We start from the raw sequence: 25410 nt of genomic DNA, 5'->3' as shown, positions 1-25410 counted from the left end.
GAATCCTAATTATATAAGATATGAGTCGAGGGTTATGCGCAGTGGTACCAACTTGTTTAATTTTCTTACGATAATACAGTTTCCAACACGCGTGCATAACTTCAGTTGCAGGTGTTATGTTCCTTGCTCTAAGTTTGTCGGTATCTAGGTGTGCGCATGGGTCGTGCCAGTTAGGGTTAAGTTAACTTTAATGGTGTTCAAGTTTATATGTCCTAATATTTTCATGGACCAGATCTTTGTGTTCCTGATGTAGCAGTCTCTCGAGTTATGGCAGAACGATCCGTCGGCTCAGCCACTTTGGAACGCAGCGCGCAGAGATCTGCATTCATCGGACATGCAACAAATCACATGAGACAGCGGCAAAAAATTGGCAGTGGCTAAGCTTGGTTAAGCCTGGTCATGGCGAAAGTAATAGCTCTGGCTACGCCTAGGTTCAGGTGGTGGTGTAGCTGGTTGTGGTGCTTGTGGTTATGCTTATGGTTATGCAGTGATTCACTCTGGCCACGGCATATGGTTCAACTATTGTTTATTGCGGGATGCTACCTGGTTATTCTATGTCTAACAAGTAGCGGAGCAAGGAGTTTCGTGGCTGCAACGATATACTTGGTTGTTGGTGAGGCTAAGGCAGAATGTACAACTGCCGCTCCGGCACCGGCTGCAACGGCATTCTTTCATCATCATCATCATCATCATCATCATCATCATCATCATCATCATCATCATCATCAGCCTGATTATACCCACTGCAGGGCGAAGGCCTCTCCCATATTTCTCCACTTAACCCGGTTCTGTGCTAGCTGCATCCACTTGACCCCTGCGAACTTCTTAATCTCATCCGCCCACCTAACTTTCTGCCGCCCCCTGCTACGCTTTCCTTCCCTTGGAATCCAGTTTGTTACCCTCAGCGACCATCGGTTATCCTCTCTTCGCACTACAAGTCCTCCCCATGTCCATTTCTTCTTCTTAATTTCCACTAGAATGTCGGTAACTTGAGTTATTTCTCTGACCCACTCTTCACGCTTCCTATCTCTTAATGTTACCCCTACCATTTTTCGTTCCATAGCCCTCTGGGTTGTCCTCAACTTAAGTAGAACTCTCTTGGTTAGCCTCCACGTTTCAGCCCCATAGGTGAGTACAGGCAAGATGCAACTGTTGTATACTTTCCTCTTGAGCGATACCGGTAAGCTGCTAGTCATAATCTTCGAGTGCTTGCCAACTGCGCTCCATCCCAATCTTATTCTTCTTGTTATTTCCTTTTCATGGTCTGGATCTGCGGTTACTACCTGTCCTAAGTAGACATATTCGCCTACTACTTCCAGTATTTCGCTACCTAATGTAAACTGCTGTTCCTTCCCGAGGCTGTTGAACATTACCTTAGTCTTCTGCATATTGATTTTCAAGCCTACCTTTCTACTTTTTCTGTCTAGGTCATCAATCATTATTTGCAGTTCATCCCCCGAGTTGCTTAGCAAAGCAATGTCATCAGCAAATCTCAGATTACTGAGGTATTCTCCATCTACCCTTATCCCTAACTGCTCCCATTCCAAGTCTCTGAATACTTCCTCTAAACAAGCTGTGAATAGTACTGGGAAGATTGTGTCTCCTTGCCTAACACCTTTCTTTATGGGAATTTTGTTATCTTCTTTATGCAGAACTATGGTTGCTGTGCAGCCACTATATATATCTTCCAGCACTTTCACGTACGGCTCGTCTACCCCCTGATTTCGCAATGCCTGCATCACCGCCGAGGTTTCAACTGAGTCAAATGCTTTTTCGTAATCAATGAATGCTATGTATAAGGGCTGGTTATATTCCGAGCATTTTTCTATCACCTGATTGATGGTATGGATATGATCGATAGTAGAGTACCGTTTCCGAGACCCTGCTTGATCCTTTGCTTGATTGCAGTCTAAGGTTGTACTGATTCTATTAGCGATTACCTTAGTAAATACCTTATACGTAACAGACAGTAAGCTGATTGGTCTGTAATTTTTAAGGTCCTTAGAGTCCCCTTTCTTGTGAATGAGGATAATGCTTGTATTCTTTCATGGTTCCGGTACCGTCGATGACACCAGGCACTGCGTATACAGGGTGGCCAGTTTTTCTAGCACGATATCCCCCCCGTCCTTCAGCAAATCTGTAGTTATCTGATCCCCTCCAGCTGCTTTCCCCCTTTTCATAGTTTCTAGTGCTTTCTTGACCTCGTCCTTCGTCACTGGTGGAACGTCTGACTGTTTTTCCTTACCGCCAATCTCATTACGGTCCTGACTACTTTGGCTACTGTAGAGATCTGTATAGAACTCCTCGGCTACTTTGACTATCTTTTCCATATTAGTGATGACGTTGCCCGCCTTGTCCCTTATTGCATACATCTGGTTTCTTCCTATGCCCAATTTCTTCTTTACCGCTTTAAGGCTTCCCTCGTTCTTTACAGCATGCTCAAATTTCTCCATGTTATACTTCCTTATATCGGCCACTTTGCGCTTATTGATTAGCTTTGATATCTCGGCCAATTCGATCTGGTCTGTTGGATTGGAAGCTTTCATACTCTGGCGTTTCTTAATCAAATCTTTCGTCTCCTTAGACAGCTTACCGGTATCCTCTCTAACTATCCTACCGCCTACTTCTACAGCGCACTCAGTAATGATATCTCTGAAATTATTGTTCCTTGCCTCCAGGGTAATATCGCTGTCCTCAGTTAGAGCTGAATACCTATTCTGTAGCGAGATCCTGAACTCTTCTGCCCTCCCCCTCACCGCTAATTCGTTGATGGGTTTCTTTTTACTAATCTGTTGCGTTCCTTCTTCAGATTTAGGCTAATTCGGGACCTCACCATCCTGTGGTCACTGCATCGTACTTTCCCGATTACCTCTATATCCTGCACAATGGCGGGGGTTGAACACATTATGAAGTCGATTTCATTTTTAGTCTCTCCGTTAGGACTTTTCCATGTCCATTTCCGGTTCTTCCGTTTGCTGAAGAAGGTATTCATGATTCGTAAGTTACTGCGCTCTGCAAACTCAACTAGTAACTCCCCCCTGCTATTCCTAGAGCCAATGCCATAGTCACCTACTGCCTTGTCTCTTGCCTGTTTTTTTCCCTACCTTGGCATTGAAGTCGCCCATTAGTACAGTATACTGCGTCTTTACTTTTCGCATTGCCGATTCTACATCTTCATAGAAGCTTTCAACTGCCTGATCATCATAACTACATGTAGGTGCATAGGCCTGTACAACCTTCAGTTTATACCGCTTATTAAGCCTAATTACGATGCCTGCAACCCTCTCATTAATACTATAGAATTCATCTATATTACCCGCTACTTATTGACAAGGAAACCTACCCCTAGTTGTCGCCTCTCTGGTAAACCTCGATAACACAGTACATGCCCATCCTTCAGTACAGTATATGCCTCATTCGGCCTCCTAACCTCACTAAGCCCTATGACATCCCATTTCATGCCCTCTAGTTCCTCTAACAGCACTGCTAAATTAGCTTCACTAGCTAGGGTTCTAGCATTAAACGTTGCCAGGGTCAGTTTCCAACGGCATTCTTTACGTCAGCAGAAATGAAAGCGTCCCTGGAGACTGTTGGTTCCACCGGCCGCTAGGCCACCTCTTATAGTATCCAACGTTGCACCTCCGGCGGTAGCTGCGGCTGCAGCCCCATAATTCGTAGCTTTAGGAGCATGTGGAACAACCGCAGCTCCGCCCAGCCGTTGGTAGCTACCGCTTCGCAAGTTGACGACGCGAGTTGGTGCCTCTGTTTTTGCGGCAGATGGGATGTCGTCACTCTGGCTGTAGCGCTCCCTCACGGAGGGAGCGGGAGTTAGGCCGCGGTTGGTAGCTCCAACCTCGCGTGTTGACGGCGCGAGTTGGGGCCCCTGTTTTTGCGCAGCTGTGCTTGGCGGCGCGCCAAAGGTCAATGTTAGCTACCGCCTCGCTACGCGAAGGGCTGAAAAGTGAAAGTACTATTGCTTTCGCAATAAAAAAGCGACTAGGATCCTGGATACTGGGCGACACTTGTAACTGGTCCGAACCGCTGCCTTCATACACCGTCTACATTTCTTAACATCAAACATTCTACACTTGGTCAAGGTGTCTCGGTCTTCGTCCTTTCCTCGTAAAGGTCCTCAACCTGTATCTTTCAAGCCGCCCGCTAAGCTCTTCGGCCACTACAAAAGACGCTCTAAAGCAAACATCGGCACCATACCCTGCCACCGGCCCGCTTTTTGTAGTACAGGGGTACCGTGACCCGTTTTTCTTCCATGCTACGGACGACCACGACTTTGACAATGGGCGGGCATCATCCGAGCTTGTCATCACTTGGCAATTTCATGAAGTTAAGCAGGACCATTTTCTACGTAAAGGAAGTTGCAATTTATGGTTTCGATACTACAAAGCCACAACCTCACGTGGAGCATTTTCAAGGCGAGCTTCGCGGACGTCTTCAGCCGTCCCGCGGTATGTAAATTCCACACAGAGCGCTGTCTCCATGCACGGGTTTAGCTTCTCGCAGGAAACCTTTACCAGTTACATTGGGGATGCGGTGGTCCTCCTCAAGTCATTCAACCCGTTCATTCCCGAGACCGAAAAAGTCAACCACGCTCTCGAAAGGATTGCTCATAACACGTTCCAATTACCTTTGGCCAGTGATCCTACATTCGTCGGGGATGTTGTAAACCTGTGCCAAAGCTTTGATGAGCTACGGGAGGAACGCGCTTCGTCTAAGCAGTCTGGAGCACCGACCTTAAGGCATTGCTGACATTTTGGCTCCTGCTCCATCATTCGCGGAGCAGGCACAATTCAAGCAGAGAATCCTTGACTTCATCCTGAAAAACGTCGTGTGCAGCTGTTCCTTCAGCACCTCGTTCAACTGTCAATTTGTCCTTTGTACTTGCCGCCTTCCGTCGTGGCGCTACGTAACAAATTATCGAGGAGAAAGTCGCCTGAGTCCTGCCATTAAACGTCCTGCTTTCTCCTGAGCACGCTTCACTGAAGTCGAAGAAACGTAAGGACGGGGAACTCCTGGTCATCAGTGCAGCCCTAAACTTTATCCACCCCCTCCATGTCATTGCTGTCAACTTCAAATCATCGACCCCAAAGACGCAATATGAACCCATGGCGAACCGCTAACAATTGCATCTGTTATGATGGAAGGCTTCCGGGCCACACCGCCTGTCTTTGCCAACAGCGTCCACCTCATCCTAAGAATGATGTGTGGCAGTACCCGAGCAACCGATGCCCAGTATCTCTTCTGGATTGTCTCCACCTCATTCTCAATACATCACATGGAGCTCGTCAATGCGTCGCCGACGTTCCGTTTTACCGATGCTCCGGCGACAAGGGCATACCCAAGGAGAGCAATTATTGCCGCAGTTCGGAGGCAAGAATTGCGTGTTTGGCGACCTCGCTATATTCTAAGTCTTCTGCTGCCAATGTGATATAAGTAATCGTGGAAGACTTTTCTGTGGTGGGTACGGGCGCCGTCGTGTTCGCCATAAGTGATGCCCTTCGCCGCACAATTTGCTAGATCAATCGCCGCTTTTTAACTTTTCGCATCGTACAACCAGTTCGCAGTGTACCAATTCCGTGGTAACATGCGCGGTACCACTGTGTACACAGGGCGTTGCGTATTTCATTGAGATGGCGATGCTCTGTGAATACTCACGATGTAATCCTTTGCTACAGGTTCCCTTCGACTCGCAGTGCTGTGATATTGCATGTGTCCGTGCTGAAGTAGCACTTTCCTCGTGTATAACGTCTTTATGTGCAACCCGCCTGTGCGCCCTGCTAAGCTCCTTGTAGCCATAGACACCGACGTCCCTCTCTACCTCTCTTGCTGCCGTCGCTACCGCTGTCACTTTTACGCTCACCCCCGCCTCCACCATCATTTCCTTCCCATTGCCGCTAGGAATTTCGACAGCACCTGTGCATCTATGCCTCCAACTAGTTTCCTGTCCCACTGCTGTCCAGGACGAGAACCTCGGCTACAGTTGGGAGGTTGATCCTGATCTGCCTTACGTGTTTGTCGATTATCGTGCTTTCCTGAGTGGCTGCTATGATGTATTGTACGACTCTGATCGCTAAGGTTTCGTTCGGCGTCCTTCATCGAGTAAACGCAACCAAACTTCAGCCCGCTCAACGCTACCAAATAAAGGCCCTGTTTAAGCACTTCAGTGGCTCCTTTGGCATTTCCCAGCCTTGCTTGCGACGTGCATTGGCAGTCGCTCACAAAATTGCCAGCCGTACGTTTGCCTCTATGCGCCACCGACCGTACAGCGTATCACCAACTGAGCGCCACTTCGTTAGTGAAAATATCGAGGAGATGCTTCAATGGGGAATAATACAAACCTATCACAGTCCTCAGGTCCCTCACCCTGTTGATGAAAAAATGACACAAGCCGTTCCTTTGTGGGCTACCACCATCGGATTGAGATTACCCGGAACGATGTTTGTCCACCCTCACAATATATTGTCACGTAGTGGTGGCAATAGCGTTAGCGATAAATCGGGGGCCTTGAAATTCCTGGAATTCTTTATTATGCTCTCGCACGCCTGCCAACGAACTGAGCATTCGGTGACGGATTATCAGCGCAGTGGTCGTCGATCTACCAATATCCGTAGCACCTCTCAATGCTCAACTTAAAAGCGGCGATAAAACATCTAGATAAATACACAATGATCATCACCATAAACTGGACTATACCAACAACATTATACCCACTACAGGGCGAAGGTTTCTTCGATGTCCCTCCCCCAACTCTTCACCGATGTTAAGCTTTCAGCAGTTTTCAGTCAAATTTTCAGAGTGAGGTTAAGTTAGCAGGCGTAAGTGGATTCAGATTCTCCACCGACTTCAGAGATATCAGAATTTCAGAGATATCATTACTGAGCGTGCGGTAGAAGTAGGCGGTAGGATAGTTAGAGAGGATACCGGTAAGCAGTCTAAGGAGACGAAAAATTTGATTAAGAAACGCCAGAGTATGAAAGCTTCCAGTCCAACAGACAATATCGAATTGGCCGAGATATCAAAGCTAATCACTAAGCACAAGGTGGCCGATATAAGGAAGTATAACATGGAGAAAATTGAGCATGCTGTAAAGAACAGAGGAAGTCTTTAAGCGGTAAAGTAGAAATTGAACACAGGCAAAAATCAGAAGTATGCGATAAGGCACAAGGCGATAAGGGCAACGTCATCACGAATATGAACAAGATATATCTCTACAGTAGCCAATTTAGAACCGTAACGAGATTGGCGGTAGGAAAAAACAGCCAGACGTTCCACCAGTGACGAAGGAAGAGGTCAAGAAAGCATTATAAACTATTAAAAGGGGGAAATAAACTGGAGAGGATCAGATAACTACAGATTTGCTGAAGGGCGGGGGTATATCGTGCTAGAAAAACTGGCCACCCTGTATACGCAGTGCCTGGTGTCATCGACGGTATCGGAACCATGGAAGAATGCAAACATTATGCTCATTCATAAGAAAAGGGGACTCTAAGGACCTTAAAAATTACAGACCATTAAGCTTACTGTCTGTTACGTATAAGGTATTTACTAAGGTAATCGCTAATAGAATCAGGACAATTTTAGACTGCAAACAAGCAAAGGATCAAGCAGGTTTTCCGAAACGGTACTCTACTATCGATCATATCCATACCATCAATCAGGTGATAGAAAAATGCTCGGAATATAACCAGCCCTTATACATAGCATTCATTGATTGCGAAAAAGCATTTGACTCAGTTGAAACCTCGGCGGTGATGCAGGCATTGCGAAATCAGGGGGTAGACGAGCCGTACGTGAAAGTGCTGGAAGATATATATAGTGGCTGCACAGGAACCATAGTTCTGCGTAGAGAAAGTAACAAAATTCCCATAAAGAAAGGTGTTAGGCAAGGAGACACATTCTCCCCAGTACTTATCACAGCTTGCTTAGAGGAAGTATTCAGAGACTTGGAATGGGAGCAGTTAGGGAGAAGGGTAGATGGAGAATACCTCAGTAATCTGCGATTTGCTGCAGACATTACCTTGCTAAGCAACTCGGGGGATGAACTGCAAATAATGATTGATGACCTAGACAGGGGAAGTAGAAAGGTAGGCTTGAAAACCATTATGCAGAAGACTAAGGTAATGTTCAACAGCCTCGGGAACGAAGAGCTGTTTACATTAGGCAGCAATGTACATAAAGTAGTAGGCGAATATGTCTACTTAGGACAGGTAGTAATCGCAGATCCAGACCATGAAAAGGAAATAAGAAGAATAAGATTGGGATGGAGCGCATTTGGCAAGCACTCGCAGATTATGACTAGCAGCTTACCGGTATCGCTCAAGAGGAAAGTATACAACAGTAGCATCATACCTGTACTTACGCCCCGCCGGGGTGGCGCAGTGGTTACGGCGCTCGAATACTGTTCCCAAGGACGCGGGAACGAATCCCGGCCTCGGCGGCAGCTTTTCGATGGAGGCGAAAAGCAAGGCGCCAGTGTGCTGTGCGATGTCAGTGCACGTTAAAGAACCCCAGGTGGTCGAAAGTTCCGGAGTCCTCCACTACGGCGTCTCTCATAGCCTGAGTTTCTTTGGGACGTTAAACCCCATAAACCAATCAACCATACCTGTACTTACCTATGAGGCTGAAACGTGGAGGCTAACCAAGAGAGTTCTGCTCAAGTTGAGGACCACCCAGAGGGCTATGGAACGAAAAATGGTAAGAGTAACATTAACAGATAGTAAGCGTGCAGTGTAGGACAGAGAAATAACTCAAGTTACCGACATTCTAGTGGACATTAAGAAGAAGAAATGAGCATGGGCAGGACATGTAGTGCGAAGAGAGGATAACCGATAGTCGCTTAGGGTAACAAACTGTATTCCAGGGAAGGAAAGCGTAGCAGGGGGCGGCAGAATGTTAGGTGGGCGGAGGAGGTTAAGGAGTTCGCAGGGGTCAAGTGGATGCAGCTAGCACAGAACTGGGTGAAGTGGAGAAATATGGGAGAGGCCTTCGCCCTGCAGTGGGTATAGTCTTGCTGATGATGATGATGACCAACTTAACCGCACCCGCCCACCTAACTTTATGCCGTCACCTGGTACGAATGCCTTGCCTTGGAATCTAATTTGTTACTTTAAGCGACCATGGGTTGTCCTCTCTACGCACCACATGCCCTGCCCTTGCAGGACATGTAGTGCTTGATTTTCAGTACTATGTTATTAGCCACATTGCAGGACATGTAGTGCTTTATTTTCAGTACAATGTTATTAACTCGAGTTATTTCCTTTACCCACTCGGCGCGCTTACTACGCTTACTAATCTTAAGGTTATACCTACCATTGTGCGTTCTCGCCCTCTATGTTGTCCTCAGCTTAAGTACAATCCTTTTCGTTAGCCTCCACATTTCAGCACCATGGGTGAGTACAGGCAAGATGCAACTGTTGTATACATTCCTCTTGAGCTATGCCGGTTTGCTGCTAATCTTAATCTGCTTATACTTTCCAAATGCGCACCATCCCAATCTTATTATTCGAGTTACTTTGCTTTAATTGTGTGGATATGCGGTTACTACCAGTCCTAAGCAGATATTCATATACCACTTCCTGTACTTTCTTACCTATTGGGAACGGCTGTTCCTTTCCGAGGCTGTTGTTGAGTTTTCTGCATATCCATTTTCAAGCCTACCGTTCTGCTATTCCTGTCTAGGTCAATAATTGTTCGGAGTTTGTCCTCCGAGTTTTTTAAAAGGCAATGTCATCAGCGAATCGCAGATTACTCAGGTATTCTCGGGCTACCCTTATCCCCAACTGTTCCCATTAAAGTCTGAATACTTCCTCTAAGCAAGCTGCGGATAGTACTGATGAGCTCGTCTCCTTGCCTACCACTTTTTTATGCAGATCTTATTTCTATATGCAGAACTATCGTGGCGGTGCATTCACTATAGATATCTTCCAGTACTTTAATATACGGCTACTCTGAAACCCGATTTCACGAAGCGTGGCTTACTGCTGAGGTTTTTGCCAAGTCAAATGCTTTTTCGAAATCAATAAATGCTATGTGGTTTTATTTTGAGCATTTTTCTATCGCCTGGTTGATGCTATGTATTAGATCGCTAGCAGAGTACCCTTTCCGAAAACCTGCCAGATCGTTTACTTTACTGAAGACTAAGACTGGCCTAATTTTGTTAGCGATTACTATAGTTAGCACCTTATATGTAACAGATAGTAAGCTGATTGGTATATAATTTTGCAAGTCCTTAGCGTCCCCTTGCTTATGAATTAAGATAATATTAGCGTTCTTCCTTGGTTACGGTACTGTCGATGACACCAGCACGATATCCCCCCGTCCTTCAAAAACCTTGTAGTTACCTGATCCTCCCCAGCCACTTTCCTTTTTTCATAGTTTCATAACCTTTCTTAATCTCGTCCTTCATCACTGGCGGAATGCGTGACTGCTTTTCACTACTGCCCGTCTCAGTATTGTCCTGTCTACTGCTGCTACTGTATAGATGAGTATTGAACTCCTCGGTTACTTTGACTATCTGTCCATATTCTTGATGAAAGCGCCCGTCTTCTGTCTTAGCGCACAAATCTGATTTCTGCCTATGCCGACTTTCTTCTTCACCGCTTTAATGCTGCCCCCGTTATTTGGAACATGCTCAATTTACCCCATGTTAACTTCCCTATGTCGGCCACTTTACGCTTATTCATTAGTTTTGACATCTCTGCCAGTTCTGTCCTTTCTGTTGGTTGGAAGCTTTCGGATCTTGGCCTTTGTTAACCGAATCTTTCGGCTACTTATATTATTTATCGGTATCCTCCCTATCGATCCTACCGTCTAATTCTACTGCTAACTCATTAAATATATCTCTGAAAAAACTGTTCATTAATCCTACACAGAGGTCATCATCCTGAGTTAAAGCTGAATATCTATTCTGTAGTTATATCCTGAATTCTACCTATCCCTCACTGCTAATTCTTTGGACTTCATTACGATTAATCTGTTCTGTTCCGTCTTCAGATCTAGAATAATTTGAGGCCTTACCATCATGTCGTCACTGCATCGCATCTTTCCGATTAGCTATACATCCTGCGTAAAGCCGGGGTAAGAACACAGATTTTATTTATTTATTTATTTTACATACCCGCAATCGCCGAAGTATTTAAGGTGTAGTGGAATATAGCGTTGATAAAACTAATACGAATATGCGGTGACATTTGATGGAACAGCGAACACTTGATACAAAGCACTGATACAAAGCAGATACAAAGCACATTACATAAATCAGTATTTATAATCAAATTAGAATAATTTTCAACAAAAATAAAATACCATTAAAATTTATAGCAACAAGGATCTGATTGTGAGAAAATAGCCAAATAATAGCACAGTTCGAACAGGCTATTTAACGCGCACAAAATAAAAACTGGTAAACAGTAAATGAGAAAAAAGTAGAATAGAAAACAACTACATATGCTTATCGTTTTATGGCATAGAACTCGTACGCAACACCTAAACGTGATCACTTCGATCCAAATGTATAGACACACCTACTTGAAATCTATTTCATATTTAGTCTCCCCGTTCGGGCTTCTCCATGTCTACTTCCGTTTCTTCCGTTTCCTGAAGCAGGTATTCATAATTCTTAATCGGTTGCGCTCCGCAAACTCAATTAGAGACTTCCCCTGCTAATCCTAGAACCAAAGCCATAGTCACCCGCTGCCTGGTCTCCAGCCTGATGTTTGCCTACCATGGTATACAGTACTCTCTGTAAAAACAGTATACTCTGTTTTTACTTTCGCCATTGCGAATTTTAAATCATCATAGAAGCTTTGGACTGCCTCGTCATCATGACTACATGTAGGCGCGTAGGCCTGTATAATTATCCCCCTATTACGCACGATTACGATGAACGCACCTTCTAATTAATGCTATATAATTCCTCTATATTACCAGCTATAGCCTTATATACAAGGAACCCTACTCCTAGTTATCGGCTCTCAGGTTAATCTCGATAGCACAATAGATTTCCGCCCTTCAGTATAGTATATGCCTCATTTGGCCCCTTAACATCACCAAGTCCTATCACATCTCATTTCATACCCTCGTATTCTTATAACAGTACTGCTAAACAAGCCTCACAGGCTAGTGTTCTAGCATAACTAGCGTAAGATGGAACCATACAGGAACACACGCGAGTATCCTGAATCTCCGAGATTCATCTAGGCGGATCTTGAGCGACAAATAAAATGGTAAAGCTTCGTCTCTCGGCAAACACAATGAAAAAATGGGTACAAAAATGATCCGTGCGCTAGAATCCCAGTTATAAGGCTGCATACCTGCGGCTGTCAAAAAACAACAAAGATTTTGATGGTTCGTAGCATTACACCCCCTTAAAAAGGTATCGCCTCGGTGCTTTAAAAATAAGCAGAGAAACATAAACAAACAGTAGACATTAAAATAGCTGGGGCCTTAACGCGCGCAATAAGATTTCAGGCGCACAATATGGGTGATTCCTGGAAGTAGCTGGCGCTGTTACAATATGCTGTCGCCGTCGGGGATGACCTTTTAGTCGTGTTGTACGATATGTCGAATGTTTCTGTATGAGTCGAAGTACCGCAACAGTTGCTTTTTGTTCACTGCGCAGCGTGTCATGTCGGCATCAAAACCCACACTTGCTATCGTGGCCTGTAATCTGCGTCGCGTCTTCACAATTTGTATTGTCGAGAGTCGCTGTCTTGCTGGTCTTTAATGCGCACCCAGGCGAGTCGTCGGGCTTCCTCTGCACGCTGAAGGCAGGCGGTGACCTCCAGGTTCTCCTCAGCTAAGTGAGGCAGTATTGCATATAGAGTCGTCCTGGGCTCTCTGCCATACAAAAGACTGAACGGGGTCAACCTGGATGTCTCCTGGACGGCTGTCCTATATGCTATGATCACGTTGGGCAGGTTGATGTCCAACGTTTTATGCTCGGCGTCGACGTACATAGCGAGCATGTCCACAATCGTTTTATTCTGGTGCTCCGTGAGTCCGTTTGTCTGAGGATGGTACACAGTTGTACGTTGCTGGCATGTATGACTGTATTCCAAGATGGCTTTCGTCAGCTCCGCCGTAAATGCCGTTCCCTTGTCCGTGATGAACACTTCTGGAGCTCTGTGTCATAGGTGAATTTGTTGACTAAAACGGCGACTCCTTCCATGGTATTATGTAGCGCGTAAGATAGCCGAAGGCCACGGGGTCCATTTGTTCACCGTACATAAGTATAGCCGTACATGAATATGCTATCCGTACATAAATACATAAATTGCCTTGCTAAGCAACTCGGGGGATGAACTGCAAATAATGATTGATGACCTAGACAGGAAAAGTAGAAAGGTAGGCTTGAAAATCAATATGCAGAAGACTAAGGTAATGTTCAAAAGCCTCGGGAAGGAACAGCAGTTTACATTAGGCAGCGAAGTACTGGAAATAGTAGGCGATTATGTCTACTTAGGACAGGTAGTAATCGCAGATCCGGACCATGAAAAGGGAATAACAAGAAGAATAAGATTGGGATAGAGCGCATTTGGCAAGCACTCGCAGATTACGACTAGCAGCTTACGGGTATCGCTCAAGAGGAAAGTCTGCAACAGTTGCATCTTACCTGTACTCACCTATGGGGCTGAAACGTGGAGGCTAACCAAGAGAGTTCTACTTAAGTTGAGGACAACCCGGAGGGCTATGGAACGAAAAATGGTAAGGGTAACATTAAGAGATAGAAAGCGTGCAGAGTGGGTCAGAGAAATAACTCAAGTTACCGACATTCTAGTAGAAATTAAGAAGAAGAAATGGACATGGGCAGGATATGCAGTGCGAAGAGAGGATAACCAATGGTCGCTTAGGGCAACAAACTGGATTCCAAGAGAAGGAAAGCATAGCAGGGGGCGGCAGAAAGTTAGGTGGGTGAATGAGGTTAAGAAGTTCGCGGGGGTCAAGTGGATGCAGCTAGCACAGAACCGGGTTAAGTGGAGAAATATGGGAGAGGCCTTCGCCCTGCAGTGGGTATAGTCAGGCAGATGATGATGATGACATAAATATAAAAAGGGGCCGAGGATGTCCCTCCCAGTACGTAGAAAGGGCATGGTCGGGGGCTGTGTCGAGTTTTTTAGCCCAGCTGCTCTTATCGGAGTTGAGTTTATATTTGCTGCAGGTGCGATTAGCCTTTCTTATTCTACCGGCAATTGCTCCATCGTAGCGTCACTTATGTGTTAAGAAAAGGTCCTATCTATCAAATCTGCCACACTATTCGGAAAGTCAGTTATGACAGCACATGTTCTGCTCCAGCTGTCCCAATCTATACACAAATTCACTCGCAGTATAAAATAGTCCACTCCAGAGGTCAACATGTATGCACACCTTCAGTCACAGTAAAAGAGTCCATTCCAGCTGCCACCATCTATACACGCATTCACCCACAGTATAACAAAGTCCACTCCAGAAGTCCCCATCTTGGCACACATAACTCGCAGTACAACATAGTCTAATTCCAGCTGTCACTCTCTAGAGTCAAGATCAGTGTCCTGCAGAATGCACAACAATTTAGAGCGGAAGAAACGCGCGTAGTTTAAAAGACCAAGGGAGCCGCAGGAGCGCCACAAACCCTGTCAAGAGGCGAACTGTTTCTCATACTCGAATTATGCAATGCGTAAAAGTAGCTTCGCGTATCGCGGAAGCTGAAACGTTATCTATGCTAAACACCCGCCATTGTCTGTATGTCACCCGTTAATAATTATGGGGATTATTAACGATGCCTCCTTAACGGTGCGCACACTCCCAGACACCCTTAGAGTGAGTGAGGGTAGCTGTTCCGGTCGCAAAGGAGATGCCCTCGACCTGCGTGGCAAGCTCAGCCGGAATTCAACTACCTTGTAGTGACAGAAGGGGGTGACCGTTTGGTGCCCAGCTGTTGCCGGTTCAAGCCAGAGTAACAGTCGGAGTCAAAAGTAACAAACAAAACAAACTTTATGGGCAGCAAGAGACGATAAAGAGGAATACACAAACACTAAAATTGCACAGACGAGAGGTTCACAGAAAAACAAACGCTAAGCATGCAACCAGAGAGGTATTCAACACCACAGAGGCTTTACAACACAGATGAAACACGAGAGAGTCACATAAACAAACACTAAATTGTTCACCGGGCACTGTTGATGTCCGACGCCTCGAGAGTCACGATGTGGCCGCCATGCAAGACGAGCGCCGCTCCCTCGCAGGTCCGTGGGCTTGCCAGCAGCAGGTGATCCCCGGGAGTCCAGTCGAAGCACTTGCGAGCACGCCGCAACCACTGACTGACTGAGTGACTGACTGCGCAAGCGCTCCCTTTTCCTCCCGTCGAGTCGCCTGTCGTCATTGGCTAGGTCCCAGAGAATGTTCTGGAGAGGTCTGGCATATTCCAGACTGATGAACCACCGTCATCTCCGGGCAATGGGAAAGAGGGTGACGGCGACGCGTACAAAGCTACGCGCTCTCTCGCGCGAGAAAGGAGGCTTTTCTCGAACATTGTTTAACCGTCCATGCGGCGCCGCGGGGGGGCCTCACGCCGCGTCGGCTTGATAAAAATGTGCGCCGATTTCGTGACACTGCCCCTCCCTTAAAGAATATTGTCCTACAATATTCACAACGACCACGAATATCGAGCGCACATGCATGCGCTCACAAACTACATTGGTCTAATGTCCACGTCACGCACATACATTGCACAAATTTCACAAATTGCAATCACAAATACAATGCACACATCAGAAGTCTCACAAGTTTCTCAGACTCTGATGACAATTCTTTTTCACACATCGCTACATGATATTCACACACATAGCAACCCACTGTTGTCGGATACACATCGGAATCAACAACACACAGCTCTTCAAATGTGAAGCGCACAGACCTAAATTTCCGAGCGTAATTCCAACTTGCGATCAGTGCGTGAAACGCTTCTGTCCGCCAGGGATTCTGCCTTCGCTCTAGGCTCTCGCATTTGAGGTGCTTCCATGTTCCCAGATAGGGCTACTGCAAATTCCTTAAGGCATGACTGATAGTCACCTTGTAGATCACACAACCAATGTGTGCCAATAAATGCCCCTACAACCAGTAGCGCCGACGGATACACGGGAACCTGCGCCAACGCGCACAGACCAACAAAAAGAATCACTGTAGTAGTACTCTTTCTAGGCACCGGTATCCCTTCCGGTGAAATATTCCAAGCAATACCCCCGTAAGGAGGAAAAACACTTGGGCTATCTGCATCAATTACGGCCTAGGCATTCCTTACTTCATTTCCTGTGTCTTCTCCTTCTTTTCAGTTTTCTCCTAAGGCGTTTCCTTTTCTTTATTCTTTTCTCGGGGCTTTTCCTCCGGCTTCTCGGGGCCTTGCTTGCCTCGCCTTGCCTTTTTCTTTTCAGATTCACTGCAGCGCACAGGCGCGGAACTTCGATCAGATTCCTCGGGAAATGTTGCGCCCTTGATATTGCCCAACACCAAATCGTAGGGCGTTCCATGCTCAGGGCTGTCAGTTTCCCAGAATATTATCGCCTCTGCACCTAAAACTTTGTCTCAGGTAGCAACTAAATGGAGCCGTCAATTAGCCTCACAGGGCATTTCTCACCAGTCAGATCATTGCTCCTGAATCAAACTTTGTCTAACGATTACAGCACTGCTACCTGTATCTCGTAGCACAGAAACTGATTTTCCTCCTATCTTTCCCCTCGAAACCGGCATCCGATTCATCGCAGCTCCAGGTTGTGCGTGTACTACGGCGTTCACCACCCGGATTTTCTTGTCCTTCTTCCGATTAACAACCTTCCCTGCTTCTTCCTCCTCTAGGCCGTGCACCACGCGGACGTTCTTGCCGTTCCTCAGATCAACAAAGCCATCGGCATCTTCTTCCTCCAGGCGACATTCCGACTCTGACAAAGTCTTCGCGCAGGCCGCCTGCGGAGCGGCCTTGTCAGCGTCGGGACACGACATCGCTTTGTGGCCCTTCTGTCCGCATTTCCAACACGCGGATGGATTGTTGGTTGCAAGCTTGCGGCAGTAGGGGGCATAATGACCTAGTTGTCCGCAGAGATAGCACCTCGGGGGTGCCTTTACGCTAGGTTGTGTCTGCCGTAATTCGGGCTTTCGAGGGATTTCAGAATTTACAATCTTGCTCAAATTTTCGCCTCCCTGGGCTTCCAAATATTGGTCTGCGAGATCCATCATTTCGTTAAATGTATGCGCTTTTCTTTCTTTTAAATAAAGCGACAGACCAGGGTGACAGCTGCCCAGGAATTGTTCCTTATTTATGAGTTCGCGAAGTGCGCCATACTGTAGTTTAATTTTTGAGAGTTCAGTCCAGCGGTCAAAATAATGACTCAATCGCGCGACATACTGTGTTGTCGTTACACCGTCCATAGGTTTTCCAGTCCTGAACTTCTCACGAAACACATCCGTCGTAAACCTAAACCTTTTAAGTAATGCAGCTTTCACCTTGTTATAGCTGCCTGCATCATCAGGAGGAAGTCTTCCAAATACACTTAATGCTTCGCCGCTAAGGGAAGTGCTCAAGATGGTAGCACATTCACTGTCTGTCCAATTTGCATTTATAGCGATCCTTTCGAAGCGCAAGAGCAATGCGTCGAGATCGTCTCTTCTCTCGTCGTATTTCGGGATCAATTTACTTGCGTCGATCCGCAGGCGGCTATGTCCTTCACTGGGGCTATGCACCTCAGGTAAACCGTTGTTATTCCCCGAGTTTTGGAGCTGAAGTTTCATAGTAAGTAATTCCTTTTTCCGCTGAAATTCTTCTCGCTCCTTTCGAGCCTTCTCTCGTTCTTCCTTGGCTTCCCTTCGAGCCCTCTCTCGTTCTTTTTCGGCTTCCTTTCGAGCCCTCTCTCGTTCTTCCTCGTCTTCCCTTCGAGCTCTCGTTCCTCTTTTTCTCTCTGGCTAACCCATTTGCGCAGTTCGGCCCCGGACAACCCCAGCTGGGTGACAGCCTCAATCAGCTCTTTGAGATTCATATCTGAAGCGGGAACCGTTTGGGTGTAGCCTAAAGTCTGCTTAGGGAACCTCGCCTAAGCACTCCCGCGTGGCACTACCTCTCGCTATCGCTCTGCTGCTACACTGTTTACGACCTCTTCGTAAACTCTTCCAACTCGTTCTCCGTCCTCTGAGCTTGAGTGCACCAAACGTCCTGTCGCGGACGCCAGAATAATTGTCACCCGTTAATAATTAGCGGTTAAGCGGTTAACCGGGTTAAGTGGAGAAATATGGGAGAGGCCTTCGCCCTGCAGTGGGTATAATCAAGCTGATGATGGTGATGATGATGATGAATAATTAGCGGGATTAATAACGATGGGCTCTTAATGGTGCGCACACTCACAGACACCCTTAGAGTGAGTGGGGGTAGCTGTTCCGGTCTCAAAGGAGATGCCCTCGACCTGCGTGGCAAGCTCAGCCGAAATTCAACTACCTTGTAGTGACAGAAGGGGGTGGCCGTTTGGTGCCCAGCTGTCGCCGGTTCAAGCCAGAGTAAGGGTCGGAGTCAGAAGTAACAAACAAAGCAAACTTTAAGCACAGCAAGAGACGATACAGAGGAATACACAAACACTAAAATTTCACAGACGAGAGGTTCACAGAAAAACTAACGCTAAGCATGCAACTACAGAGGTATTCAATAACATAGAGACTTTACAACACAGATCAAACACGAGAGAGACACAAAAAAATTGTTCACTGGGCACTGTTGCTGTCCGACGCCTCGACAGTCACGATGTGGTTGCATTGCAAGACGAGCGCCGCTCCCTCGCAGGTCCGTGGGCTTGCCAGCAGCGGGTGGTCCCCGGGAGTCCAGTCGAAGCACTTGCGAGCACGCCGCAACCACTGACTGACTGAGTGACTGACTGACTACGCAAGCGCTCCCTTTTCCTCCCGTCGAGCCGCGCGTCGTCATTGGCTAGGTCCTATAGAATGTTCTGGAGAGGTCTGGCATATTCCTGTCTGATGAACCACCGTCATCCCCGGACAATGGGAAAGAGGGTGACGGCGACGCGTATAAAGCTACGCGCTCTCTCGCGTGGGGAAGGAGGCTTTTCGCGAACATTGTGGAACCGTCCATGCGGCGCCGCGGGGGCCTCGCGCCGCGCCGGCTTAATAAATATGTGCGCCGATTTCGTGACACTCTACTACTACAATCACAGCTTTCAGCCTCGCTTCGCCCGCCGCTCTGTTTCGGTGTCTAAGGAAAGCCATTCTTCAGGACTTTGCAGGTGTGAAGATACACTGGGCGACATTATGGTCGTCGGAAAGAGCACATGTCACATGTTCAGATGTTTCAGCAGCTACGATCAAATAGTGTGAAACTGCCCTATTGTAAAAACCAGTGCCACTGGGTCCCAGCGCCCAGTGGAGTACGTGAGCTGGAGAGGAGTACGTGAGCTGTGCGACGTCAGTGCACATTCAGAATCCAATTTGGTCGAACAATTCTCCATTCTAGGCCGAATACACCTTCCTGCCCTGAACATACGCTGCCAGCCCAATATTTCATGCTCCAATCGGTCAGCTAAATGCGGCGGTGGGAGCATGCCGAGTGCGCAAACTTCCCTTGTATTCCTCTCTAGGCCGGTGCATGCAACTGCCGGGATGACGATGCTTTCCGTCCCCTCCTGTTTATAGCGAGAACAGCGGCACCTATGGACCTATCCTGTTTATAGCGAGGACCTATGGAACAGCGAAGCTAGTTGCCATGGTTACGCAAGATGCGCAGTAGAAGCTTGTGACATGCCACGCGCCACGCGGCGGTGGAGCCTCCGGTTCGGCGGCTGCACTGTTTGACATGGTTAAGGGGGAGGCGCAGTAGCAGCCTTGTGGAGGCACCGGAGAAGTGCGCAAACCAAGCCCAGTTTTTCTCAGCTTCTATCTATGCTAAAATTTTTTTTCAAAAGTTTCCCTAATCCCCTTTGCTTTTAAAAGAGCTAAGATGGCAGCTGCTGCAAACCCGGACATCCTATGCGGCACTTGTTAATTGATGGCCTAGTGTTATTTTCTATCGACATCCCATCTGGCCGGCGAACAGTACTGTGTTGCTTGGCGGTCTACTGTCAGCAATTTGGAACAATTTCCTAGTTACTTGTATCAATTGCTAGAAAATCGAGCAAAGAAAGCATTGCAGTTCATTTTGTACACCGCAAGAATCGTCACGCCGTGTTGGAAAAGCTCGCAAGGCAAGAATCCTGGGCACAGATCTTGCTTTGGACAAATCTTACTCAATATATTGTAACGAGTATCTGTGTCCCCAGCTAAAAAGCCTCCTTGGAAGTGCAGTGTCAAGAAAACGGGATGCCGAGTGGAAATTTGTTTGGGTTCGATATCGCCATATTTTTGCGTGAAAGGCTAAAGGTCACCAGTGCTTAAAATTGTCCGTGCGTCTGACCTATCGAAAATTATTTATCTTGCTCTGAGGAACATTTTAGCATTTGCACCTGACAATACTGGCAGTCATGTCAAAACAATTGCCCGGCTCTGCTACTGTGTTGTTGAAATTGTCGTGTTTTGTCGTCACTGATTTGTGAATATAGTACCACTCATCGTTCGAAGAGCCGATGCAGTTTATGGCTCTAAATTTACGTTCGTAGAGATGTCGGGCAAGGCCGCCTTTTCGCTTCATAATTATTAAACACTTCATCTTTCATGCTTCCCCAAGGCAAAATCTATTCTTGATAGCCTGAATATGCCCCTGAAACAGATATGAAAACGAAAAGCGTACGTGTGACCAATATTCGTGCCACTACATACCGGTTCCTTTTGCGACTACAAAGCATGTAGCATTCCTTATTCTGTCATGATGGCTTCAAAGGACATTGTCTGTCCACAGGTAAGGAGAAAATTTAATTGATTTCATTGTAATGTACAATCAGCAAGGAATAAGCACGATTACATAGCACCGTTTCTTAATGAGTTCTCTTTTAAATCGCAAGTCATGATGATAACTGAAACCTGGTTTATAAATCAATATTATGTTCAGCCTATCTGGGTTCAATACTTACTGTAGGAGCTGTAGAGCACTGTAGCTTGTTGAAACCGGCTTGCCCGCAAGTCCACTATCAGATTTTTTTCATCTCGGAAGAAAGTTGTGAGGTCTTCTTAGTTGTTTGTGGCTGCAATACGTTCACAATTAGATCCCGCCGAGCAGCTTGAAACCGTTCATCCCGTTAATGTAAATAATTACAGAAACTTGGCTACACGTTTCCTTTGGAATGCAAAACGAACTTATTCAAACAGTTTGCTTGGAAGCGTAAGTAGGAACCGCACTCATGACCTTTCGCGTGTTCTAAACAATATAATGAATCGCAGCAATTCGAGAAACGACAATGTCCAAATTACGAGAAGTGGTGACATTACTTAAGGGTCTCAACTCGCAGATGAATTTAACGCTTATCACGTTAACTTGGTGACAAGTGGTCACAATGAACGTGTAACGATCTACTTGAATAATAGTAACGAACTCAGTGCGTAATTTTATCCAACATCTGAAAATGAAATACATTTGGTATTTGGATCCCTAAGAAATAGCACCGCAAGAGACATTGACAGTGCACTGAAAGAGCACTGAACAAGAGTAGAGGCGAAAAACTTCAGTTCGCATGTCGAGCCAATATTTCGACAAGTAAACTTTCTTCTGCGCTGAGCGATCATCACTGACAGTAGTTTTAATACGCTTCTGCTTCCGGAGAAGAAAAGCTGGGGAAAGGAGAGGGTGGTTGAGAAGAAAGTAGGTCAATGAGAGAAAAATATATTTCAATGTTTCTTCAGTATGTGTTTCGCAACCTGGAAGCAGTGATCCTGTGTCCTGAAAAAGAACCGAAGGCGGCAGTACCAGGAAAAATTACAGTGCGAGGTAAATGATTAGTCAGCACCTCAAGCAGGTTCCCTGTAGACACATCTTTTCTGAAAAGGGATAGCCATTTCAAAGGGTCCTGTTTAGGAATATTTTTGCAGGGGGACAATTCTCAAAAGCTTTCCGCAAAGGGGGGAGAAGGACAAACAATCAGAAAGAGAATCAGAATAATAACAGGAGAGTGAACCACGCAGGCCAGGCCAAAAAAAGAAAAGTTCAATTGGCAACTAAAGTAGGAACTGATAAGAAGGAAAAGTGTTTGAAGGAACATGTGCAGCTTATGTTTTGTGGTGAAAGGATAGAGGGCACACGTACTGTGAATAAACTATAATTAACGCTATATGAGATAGTTTTCCCCAATAGTTATGGTTCAAAGGGAATATATTTTTTTCAGATTCTACGGTTCCTTTAGTGATATTTATTCCGGTTCGTTCTAATGTTCTGAATTGATGGATTAGACATACCTCTCTATATATTCTGTCCCTTGCAGATTTAAAGCCTGACTGGAGAATTTATAATTTAATTTCTTCGAACTTATGGTCTTTGTGAATGAAATGCTGGGAAACTGCTTTCGGGAAGTGTTTGCCTGTGTCGGCCCGATGGACAATAAGTCTGTTCACTGATTGCCTTGTCTCTTCGATGTACTCTTTATCACAGAAGGAGCATGCTGGTTTGAAGATTTGCAATTAAAGCCTGATTTTATGTGAAAAGTGAAATCGCTGGCATTACATTTAACGGTGGCGTGTGCTTGTATATGATTGCACGTCTTACGTCTGGGTCAAGAACAAGGAAGTGGTTGTGTTGGATGATTGTTGCCGAGTTTAGAATATACTGGAATATACTATGTTACCCTTGGTGCCTCCGAAAATATTTTCTTCAGGCGTGCATGACAGGTTAGCATAAAGTCGTATTACCGCAGAATATTATTTATGTTTGGAAGAGCATTGGATTATTTAGTTACAAAAGAAGGCTGGCGTTCATTGTTGGCCAGCAAGCACTTTAAACCGCAACGATGTGCTTACGAAACGACCAAAGACCAAACTGATTGCGAGCCTTCTTTTGTAACTAAATACTCCAATTATCGTCCAAACTATGTAGCAAATGCAAACGTAGCTTTTGAGAAGCTGTGTTAATGGAGTAATAAACAGTCAGGTCAGTTCAGTCGTTCAGTCGTGTCCGGCTCTTCGTGACCCTATGGACCATATCACGCCACGCTTTCCGGAATCTCACTATCTTCCTAACATCCCATAACTTCATCTGCAGCTCCTCGAGGATGCCATCTAACCATCGCGTTCGCTGCCTACCCCTTCTCCGGTGACCCTCAACCTTCCCCAACATCAAATATTTCTCCAACGCCTCCTCTCTTCTCATCAGATGACCAAAGTAGCAGAGGTTTAACTTTAGAATCCGACGCTTCAATGAGCAGTCAGGGTTCATGGTCAACAATATGACTGATTTGATCTTCTTGCCGTCCAAGGAACTCTCAAGATTCTCCGCCAGCACCACAATTCAAACGCGTCAATTTTTCGGCGGTCAGCCTTCTTCACAGTCCAACTCTTGCATCCATACATCACAACTGGAAAGACCATAGCACGAGTTATACGGATCTTTGTTGGCAGTGTAATGTCTCTGCTCTTTACTAGGCTGTCAAGGCTAGCCATAGCTCTCTTTCCTAGAAGCAGGCGTCTCCTAATTTCATGGCTGCAGTCTCCTTCCGGGGTAATCTTGGAGCCCAAGAAGATAAAATCTGTCACAGCTTCCACTTCTTGTCCCTTGATGCTCTAGGATTTGATGGGGCAAGACGCCATGATCTTTGTCTTTTTAATGTTCACTTTAAGCCCAAACTTCTCACTCTCTTCTTGTACGCGCATCACAAGTCTCTTGAATTCCAGTTCACTTTCTGCCATTAAAGTGGTATCATACGCATATCTAAGGTTGTTGATACGTTTCCCAGCAATCTTCGCTCCAGCTGAAGGCTCGTCCAGACCGGCATTCCTCATGATGCACTCAGCATATAGGTTAAATAGGCAGGGCGACAGTATGCAGCCTTGTCTCACTCCTTTCTCAATCGGAAACCAATCAGTAAGACCATGCCCAGTTCTGACTGTGGCCTCTTGCCCTTATTATAGGTTCCTGAGTAGGCAGGTGAGGTGATTTTGAACTCCCATCTCTTCGAGAGCTTGTCACAATCTGCTGTGATCTACGCAGTCAAATGCTTTCGCATAATGAATAAAGCAGAAGTAGATGGGTTTCTGGATGTGGAATAAACATTGCCTGGTTAAATAGTGCAAGAACCCAAGCTGTGCCGTTTACATCATACCGAAAACCAATTATTAATAACCAATTTAATAACGTTATTAAATTACCTTCAGAAACAAAACACTTGGTGTCATATGTGTTCAGAACTTGTCCTGGAACTCTCACGTACAGCATATATTAGGTAACATAGCAGGAGTGCATGTTCTGTAGACTGCATCACATTCTAACCTTTAAATTCAACCTATTAGTCTGTAACGCCTTGTTTTGAGCCCGGCCTAATTACGGCGGGCTCGAGTGGGGCACACCAAAAAACAAATAATAATAAAATTCATTCCTTGCAGAAAAAAGCTCTCCGTCATGTTGCCAACCTTCCTAATGATAACCGGTTACATACCTCGTATATCCATGTAGAACCATACCTTTCCGAAATTATATGATATAAACCTCTTCATGAGATATGAAGATTAAAAACCAATCAAACTCATTTTTGTCTCTATGTAAATTGAAAACTCGGCCAGACATATTCTATGTATTAAGGAATGGAGAAACATGGGAAGTGTCCTACTCCAGAATTAAAAATGAACTCGATAGCATCGAAAATTGCCTTCCAAGAAAAACGAATTAATATATTAAGGAAATTGATCCCCAGCAGGAACTAATGCTAATATGAAGACTTACTTCATCGACCAGTGTTGCAGCTTTGCGCTTTGTCCGCCATCTTCATGAATAAAATCTAAAGTCAGTAATATGGTCATTTTGCCACACATTACTGCTTTCGTGGTTCCGATTTGAACGTCCTGCTATCACTCCGCCTTTCTCGTGGTGAATGTTTATTCTTGTTATCACTTTAGCCTCTGATAATGTTTTACGCTTGTTTTTGTTATATTCCTACTTTGAACGGAAACACGAAACTTCTACTTTCTGCATAAGTACCTCCAAATCATTCACAAATATTTTTTTGCGCTGTTCCTGTAGAATCATTGTGAATTTTGCCTTGTAAAGTAGGTCGGGATTCAGTCAAGCTTGCCGCAGAGCAGCTTTTTGTTCGTGCTCCCTACACTTTTCTGTAAGAAAGTGCTGAATAAATATGCAGTTGAAATTCAGCGGTCAAGGCCAATGGCCTACCCAGAGCCGCCTACTGGCCGTGTCGGCACGGCGACTGCCTGAATTGGAGGACCATGGTAGGCCAATTTCTAGTTAGGTTAACGGCCCACATCAGAGGCATCACACACATTGTAGGTTTATCAGTTCATGGGAGG

Source organism: Amblyomma maculatum, chromosome 9, assembly GCF_055883805.1.
Source record: "Amblyomma maculatum isolate TAMU_Amacu chromosome 9, ASM5588380v1, whole genome shotgun sequence".
In the NCBI taxonomy this organism is placed as follows: Eukaryota; Metazoa; Arthropoda; class Arachnida; order Ixodida; family Ixodidae; genus Amblyomma; species Amblyomma maculatum.
This window is presented reverse-complemented; position numbering follows the sequence as displayed.